Here is an 8,449-nt window from a genome sequence, read left to right as displayed (position 1 = left end):
CCTTTCTGAATAGACCTAGGAATTTAATGGAAGAAACAATACTATCAAGATGGCTGAAGTAGCAGTATGCGAAAACATAAACCATCTTTTAAAAAATGAATGGAGGGGCACCTGGGTGGCTCAGTTGGTCAAGCATCCGACTTCGGCTCAGGTCATGATCTCATGGTTCATGAGTTCGAGCCCTGCATCAGGCTCTGTGCTGACAGCTCAGAGCTTGGAGCCTGCTTCAGAATCTGTGACTTTCTCTCTCTCTGTCTCCTCCCCAGCTCATGCGGTCTCTCAAAAATAAACGTTAAAAAATGTTTTTTAAATGAATGGAATATCTGATTTTAGTGAAATTTACCCTTAATGCCTGACATTACATTCCCAGCCTGCATGAGTTGTAGGACAAGATGATATTAAGCTGACATCCAACTTATCTCTGGTGGATCAGCAAAGAAAAGTATTGAAACTAGTGTTAGAGGAAAGTCTCCTATACGCTATCCCTTGCATCACAGCTTGCTTTTATGTTTAGGCTTCTTGAGATCTTTGAATATGGAGGCTAACTGGGATGTTTAAAGTGGAGGACATGAGAAGCCTGGCTTGATGGGCTTCTCTTTTCTTGGGAATTTAAGTCCCCGGAGGGTATAATCCTTACATGGACCCAGGCTACAGAAAGCACTGGTTATACAGAGTTTTAATTTTAGTGAATTTGTAGTGAACTTTTATCCACAAAGAGCACTGTTGCCATGTCATCTATTAATATATCTGTGGAGTTGTGCAACCATCATGATCTAAGCTTAGGCAATTTTGATCACCCAAAAGCAACCCAGGTATCCATTAGCATTCTGTCCAGCAGAACACTGTGTACCAGTAATCAATGCCAGGAGAGGACTCCAACTACACGGAGGACAGAAAAGAACATTACAGTGAGAGCCAACTGGTATAGAGTCCAAATACTTGTGCCCACTGCATCTTAGTATCAGAGTCACGAAGGAAAACGGAACATAGCTAAAAACTGGATGGAACAATGCTTTTACTCACACAGAGAAGAGACAGCCTGGAACTTCCAGAAAGACCTGGCCAAAAGCAGTTCCATGGAGTATACTGAGAATCACACTGTGGAACAGCACTGTGCAATGACAGCTAGCCAGCTTGCTGGAGGGTACCCTTTACAGGCCATCCCCAACCGCTTCCCCAATTACATCTGTGTACCCAGGAGGCCTGAAGCCAACCCTATGAAGGAGCTGCAGCCCAAAGAGGAGGATGACTACCATGACATGAGTGTCCAGCGTTGGAAGGAGAGTGTGGGCTCAGGGGTTGCTGGCTTCCTTGAGTGGTGGTCATCAAGCTGCCAGACTGCCTGGCCAGCTGCCACCTGTTGCTGATATACACTCTGAGTTAGCAATAGCTCTGGGCCAGGGACAGACAGAAGAAGCTCCGCAGGGGGAGCCCAGCTGCCCTCACTTTCTCCTGGGGGCCACTCCACCCCTTCTCTCTCCCAGAGCAGCCCCTGTCCCCTGCTCCTGAGGGTCTTCTGGGTTTTGGGCTCTCCCTCCTAAAATGTGGCCAAAGAACTTTGTGTTGGGGGTCTTGAGCTTCACTGGGAACTTGTCCCTAGGCCGGTCCCTCACTTCAGCCTGAATGTCCTCCTTGGTGGGGGCGATGGCTCCCTGTGGGGCCCTCCTCCGTCTGAGGTCTCAGCAGGGCTGTCTGGATGTGCCGGTTTCTCTTCAGCCCCTCTCTTCACTGCTCCTGTCATGCTTCTTGGGGAGCAAAGAGGTCCTCCCTGTGGTCCCACAGACCACAGCACAACATCTGGGGAAGGTGGAGGAAAAGGGCCACGAGGCGCACCAGATCATAGGTGATGTAGCTGTCAGTCTTCTTCAGGCCCAGGATGCATGGAGCGAAGCAGGGCTTGTTCTCAGCGCCGCATCACTGTGTGGCTGTTCCAGAGGAAGAAGCCAAACTGGAACAGGTTTTTGGTGACACTGTGAGGACAATGGCCTTCATCCAGAAGCGCTTGTTTGGCCACTGGATGGACAGCATGGCCCACAGGAAGATGAACACGGCGGCGCCAGGAAGGTGGCTGAGGCGGTGACCACGTGGTTGAGGACGATGAGGACGGAGCAGAGCAGTTCCGAGTGGGCGGCCATACACTGGTAAGTGGCCTAGAGCAGCCTCAGTGCCTGGCCCTGCCCCACCGCGAACCGCTGGGCCTTCTCCAGCTCCGGGACGCACAGGTGCCTGGTGAGGAGAGGTTCACTGCCCATGCGCATCCGGCTGCCAGTGTGGGCTGGAAGCTCCCACGGTCACACAGGAAGCCGACCCGCTCGGGACCACTTCCTCCTCGCTGCTGCTGCTGCTGAGGGTACTGTAGCCGGTGCTGAGGGGACTGCTTGTGTCGTCGGTTGTGCTGCTCAGCGGCTCACCTGATGCTGTGCTTGGTGCAGCGCGGGCCTCTGAGGGGCCTGGCAGCGTGGCCTGGGCTTTGCTCTCCTACAGCTGGTCCAGCAGGCGTTGGTGCGTCTCTCCGCCCCCGAAGGAGATCCTGCGAGTGGAGTTGGCACCGGCGCGCAGCACGTAGCTCTCGGCGCTGTGGTGCCGCGCGAAGCTGTGCAACTAGTACGTCGGCCCGCGACTTCGGCTCAGGCCTCCTTCCCCGCGGGAACTCCACGGGGCTCGTGCTCAGCTCTCGCTGGGTCACGTGGCTGCGCCAGGCCTTCCGCTGGCTGCGCCTCTGGGCGCAGGCCGTCCCGCGGGCAGTTGTCCTGCCGGGCCCTGCCACTGCCGCCTCAGCACTGCCGGGACGTTGGTCACCCGCTCCTGCTGTGCCATCTGAAGGGCGCTCTGTGCCCCCCTCCTGGGGTCCGTGGACTGGGCCTCCTTCCCCTCCTCACTGTCGGACTCGAAAAGAAAGTAGTCCCGGGCGGAAGTGGACGGGTTGGGGGCGGTCTGGACACAGCCACCTCCACTGTTTCTGCGGCAGGGAGAAGCCCCCTGGACTGCCGGGCCCTGGCTCCTGGTTTCGGGACGGGCTACCGCCCGCTGGGTCCTGCCTGTGCTTCTCCTGCTTGGCACAGTTGTGCCAGGGACTTCTTTGCTTTGTGCCACGGGTGGATGCTTTTGAGGTTGACAACATTGTAGAGGGCGAAACTCCTGGAGGCCTGCAGGGCGGGTGGCGTGGACCTTGGCCTCGATGTGCACCAAGCGGTGGCTGAGGAAGAGGCAGCGCTGCAGCAGCAAGAATAGGGAGCAGAGGCCGTCGCAGAGGACCTGGCCTCCTCCACGGGCAGCAGGCAGTCCTGGTTCCTGCCCAGCGTCTCCTTGGAGTCATAGTAACCTTTGACTTCAGTAAAAGCTGGGTGACCCAGCAGAAGTTGCTCTGCATTTTCTCCACAAACATACAGGACAGGAACAAGAGCATGTTCTTGGAGATGATGGTGGTGACCGTGTATAGAGAATGTGGCAGTCCCATGGCAGGAGGCAGGCACGTGTGTTCTTCTGCAGCTTGGTGCTGAAGAGCAGCAGGTATAAGCAGGCTAGTACGTAGCCCAGCTTGAAGATGCTGATGTGAGTAGCCCCCTTGACTAAGGCCAACCAGAAGAGGAATGAGAAGATGGCCACCTTCATCATGTTGAGGTAGGACCTTCAGGGGATGAAGTTGGGCATGGGTTAGGCTCCCCTCCACAGGCTCCAGGTGGTCAGTATTGATGCTGGCCACCCCTCTGTGTGCTTGGCAGGAGGTGCAGAGCAGCAGGAGGAAGTCATTTATGAGGTTGGTAGAGTTGGGGGCCCTGAATAAATTGGGCAGGTACCCCACTTGCATGTGGAGTTCACAAGGATGGCCTGGCCCCAGTGCTACAGGTAGTTTATGCACAGGGTGGGGAGAATGCCCAGGTACAGCAGGTACCGGTGCAGCAACAAGAGTGCCAGGAAGAGGCACTGACCAGAGTGCTGGTGGGTGAGGATGGCCATGCAGGATGATCATGAAATTCCTGCACTGCCCAAACACATTCACGGCCATCCGGAATATCCCCAGCCCAAGTCTGTAGAAGAAGAACTTGAGGCAGCTGAGCAAGTCCTGGCTCAGCCACTGGGGAGTGCTGTCATTTATAGACAGCAGGGGCCAGCAGGTGTTGTGGATGGTGATGTTCCTGGCATTGGTACATGGTGGCCTCAGATGCCAGCAGCAGTAGGGTCTGTAGGTGCTTCTGGATGTAGCCCAGGTTTGGGAAGCCCTTCCACACCCCCAAACCAGTTAGCAGGGTTAATGGGCCTCTGGTATAGCAAAAACTGATTTTTTTTTTCCTTCTGTCTTCTGAAAGTTGGTGCTATTGAGAAAGGGTTCAGTATAGTTTCTGGAGTACTCATGGGGTTGATGATCTCGATAGACAGTCTCGCACAGGGTGATGATGCCGATTCAGATAGTAGACTGGCAAGAAGCCATGGACCAGAAGTGGGGGTAAGGCAGGATGAAGGCCCACAGCACAACCAGTGAAAGGTTCATCATTAACACCTCCTTTGGGGCCATCCAGATAGTGTATAAGACTACCAGCTTGAAGATATGCAGCTTTAGCAGTTATCACAAGAACACCTGCATGTCGGTGAGGACATCCCAGAAGCCAGTGGCCAACTCCAACAGCTGTTTGCCCACAAGGCCCCATTTGTTTGCTGTTGCTTCTGGAACTTGTGTGGCTTGGTGGGAGCCAGCTGTGCTCAGCCCCTTGTCCTTAGAAACCTATTCTTCCTCCTCCTGCTGCTGGACCAGTGGGGTGCCACTTACCACACCCTGCCTGTGAACCCAGCACAGGAGGTGGTGCCGGGTCAGGGGACATGCTTCAGACTGAAGAGCTGCATAAAAGGCTGGTGGAAGGAGTGCTGTGCAGGATGCAGGGGAGCAGGAAAAAGCCAGGGATGAAGATGCTGGAGAAGAACTTGGACATGCTGAGCTGCTCCAGGCTCAGGTCCCCCAACTGCTCATTGCCCATCAGGTTGTGCCAGTATATGGTGAAGTTGTGTAACTGGAAAGTATAGACAGCGATGAACACCAGCATGGTGTAGGCTACACCCAGCCACCAGAACGCTTTGAACAACTTCTGCTACCGGCTATAGTAGATGTGGACGAGGGTGAGGCAGAGCAAGAAGGGGAACACAGAGACGATCTTGTAGATGATGGGGCAGCCGGCAAAGCTGACACCAATGAACATGCCATCAGACATGTAGATCCAGTACTTGGCATAGACACCTGTGATTGGCTCCCCCAGGCTCTGAAACAGCATCTACATAAACTTTGTGTCTTCCGTGGTGACTTCCATTAGTGCAGTGGGGTCTTCACCTTCAGCAGCTTTTTCCCCTTCCTCCCTCTTCCCCTTCCCCTCCCCACACCCTTCCTCTCCCCAATCCTTCTCCTCCTCCTCCTTCTTCTTTAAATGTTTATTTATTTTTGAGAGAGAGAGAGAGCATGAGCAGGGCCGAGAGAAGAGGGGAACAGGGGATCTGAAGCAGGCTCCACACTGACAGCACAGGGCCCGATGTGGAGTTCAGACTGATTAACTGTGAGATAATGACCTGAGACAAAATCAGACACTTAAACGACTGAGCTACCCTGGCACCCCTAGCAGCTACCTTTTGATACATCAGGTGTAGCAGGAGCCAGAAGGTAAGAATGTGCAGCGCCATGGCACCAAGGTTTAAGCAGAGGTGGCAGGTGTTCTCTAGCTCCAGATGGCCAGGCTGACAGGGCCAGGGTCGTGGTGAGCTCGGGACACTCCTCCATGACCCACATGTAGGGTAGCCCACATAGTGCCAGCCTGTAGAGCAGGATGGAAGGTGATCAGAGCATGGCCAGCTGATGGCAGCTGCACATCGTCCAGATGAGGCAAGCCCAGAGCATCAGCACAAAGGCATGAAGGCCAGCCAGCTGTGGTAGGTGATGCTCCATATGATTATGGTGATAAGGGCACACACATGCATAGAACACTGTTCCGTGATGAAGTGGGCCCCATGTCTCTCTAAGCTCAGCCTGGGGCACAGAGGGGTACAGCTGGATGGGGCTGTGGCCAGTCAGGTTGTGCCTGGTGTAGTTGTCAGTCTCTATGTCAGGTCCTGTGATCATGATGTGCTGGGCAGCCTCCTCTTTCATGGCAGCCCTGGCCTGGCCCTAGACCATAGTCCACCTTGGTTAGCTCCACCTGTCTTTCTTCCTTGCCCCTGGAACCTCCTTTCTCTGGTCCAGGGGTGGTGTATGCAGAGCTTTAAGAGTGAGATTCATTACCTTGACTGGAAGACATCTGAGGTCCTGGAAGAGGTCTTCAGGAGGCTGCAGTTCAAGGTTGGGAGTCTGGATGAAGATGGTGCCTTAGCCTTCTTCAACATAATTGAGTATGCTGAGTGGGCCATCCTTCTCAAATCTTGTTCAACAAGCACATTACCAGTGGGGGCTGGCAAGCTTCCATACAGGCCTGGGGTGATATACCTGTCAAACCGTAATGCAGGTGTCCTAAGGTGAGCTCAGGAAGGTGAGCTTCCATGGAGCAGAAGGACAAATGCTCCCTTGATCTTGATTTTCAGTGTGAATACACATTGTGAAAACAGGCCCTCATGATCCTTCTGATATCTTGGTAAGTTTTAAGTAGGAGGTGTCAGAAGAGTTACCACAAGGATAACTGGCTTGTGGTGGCCAAACGTTCATAACAATGTTGCTTTATGATCCTTTGAAATTGTCTCTTCCTATCATTGTGAAGTAGAATTCACCAAGCATTGGTGAATTATTCATTCATTAATAGGGAGGGAGAGTCGGGATTAGACCATCATGGGATAGGTTAGTTTTACTTTACTGATAATGTGTTGCTGCCATGGTAAGGCAGTCCTGCTTTATTTAGTACAAGAGGAACCTCCCTGTCATTTTTAAGAATCATAATTCTGAAATTCACTTTCACATCAAAGAAGTGTTCTGAGATTCACACTTATGAATTCTATTTTGATAATGCTGTTAATTTTTTTTTTTTTTAATTTTAGAGAGGGCAGGAGAGAGAGAGAGCATGGGGGAGGAGCAGAGAGAAAGAGTAGCTTAAGAGCTAAACACTTAGCCAACTGAGACACGTAGGCACCTTGTTAATGCTACTTGAATGAAAAGTTTAACAATAAAGTAACTACAGTCTTATTTAGGCACTCAGATTTTTGTTCCTGGAAGGATTTTGGAGATAGTCTAACCAATGGATTAAGCAGTAGCCACTCATTGCCAAGCAGTTATTGCCAGACTGCAATGAAGGCCCAGTGATGTTGGATCCTACAATTAAAAAAAAAAACAAAACCATTAATCTGTATGTTTATAGGAAATATTCAAATTTTAAAATGGCAGTAGTGAATTTAAAACTCTGTTAAGGTGAGAGACCCTGCTCTTTTAGTTTTTTTTGTATCCTGCTATATTTCTCCTCATGTTGTGGATTGGAGATAGATGTTGCTGAAGAATTTAGTTGGAGGAATTCTAGGATATTGTAGATTTGATGTATTTTAAGACTGATACAGACAGGAAAAATATTATTAGCTTTAGCCTTTTAATATAAATATTGACTGTTTTGAACCAGATAGGTATTAAGAAGCCATGTCTGTGAACTTTCTTCCCTTCTTAAGCTTTGATTCTTGATTAATCAGTCATTTATTAATTTGGATCTTCAAAGATACTTTATGTTAGTCCTGGGAGTTGTCCCTTCTATTCATCTAGAACTTGAAAAAATGCTTTAAAATCAAGCATTTATTCTCCTGTTCAGCTCAAGTTTTAGGGATTGGTATCTTCTGGAAGTAAGGCTCTCTTAAGGAAGCTTCCTGGGCAATGTGACATTCAAGGAGAATGGTGTGGGAAATACACTATGGAGAATCCAGCACCATTATTCAGAGAAAAGCTCTCAATATATTTAAATGTTATACTTGGAAGTGATAAAAATACTTACATTTTAAAAATGGAAAATGGGTGCCACTTTTTTTTCTTTTTCTTTTTCTTTTTCTTTTTCTTTTTCTTTTTCTTTTTCTTTTTCTTTTTCTTTTTCTTTTTCTTTTTCTTTTTCTTTTTCTTTTTTTTTTGGAGGTAGAGATAGGATATTCCTTGTGATCTTTTATCCTTGGCTGATCTTGAGATTTGATTTCTCTGTTAAAAAAAAAAAAGAACGTGGTTGAACATTTGTTCTCTGAAGTATTTTGAGGTCTTTAAAGATGACTGGCATAGTTCTTAGTTTCCTGATACCTTTCTTAAGATTTCCTTCCTGAGAAAACGTTATCTCACAGCTGAAGAACAAAGCCTCTGGCCATATCCTGATGTTCTGATGTGTAGTTGGTCAGTCTTTTTTTTTTTTTTTCTTAGTTTATTTATTTATTTTGAGAGAGAGAGAGCGAGTGAGCAGGGGAGGGGCAGAGAGAGAGAATCCCAAGCAGGCTTCGTGCTGTCAGCAAAGAGCCTGATGCAGGGCTTGAT

General features: G+C 49.9%; 1 pseudogene; it reads right to left on the bottom strand.

Moving 5' to 3' along the window:
- Nucleotides 1–798: 798 nt before the first annotated feature.
- LOC102958648 lies at nt 799–6,124 on the bottom strand (annotated as a pseudogene).
- Nucleotides 6,125–8,449: the final 2,325 nt, after the last annotated feature.

This window comes from Panthera tigris, chromosome B2, assembly GCF_018350195.1.
Source record: "Panthera tigris isolate Pti1 chromosome B2, P.tigris_Pti1_mat1.1, whole genome shotgun sequence".
In the NCBI taxonomy this organism is placed as follows: domain Eukaryota; kingdom Metazoa; phylum Chordata; class Mammalia; order Carnivora; family Felidae; genus Panthera; species Panthera tigris.
The sequence above is the reverse complement of the archived record's forward strand: the minus strand, read 5'-3'. Positions and strand labels throughout refer to the sequence as shown.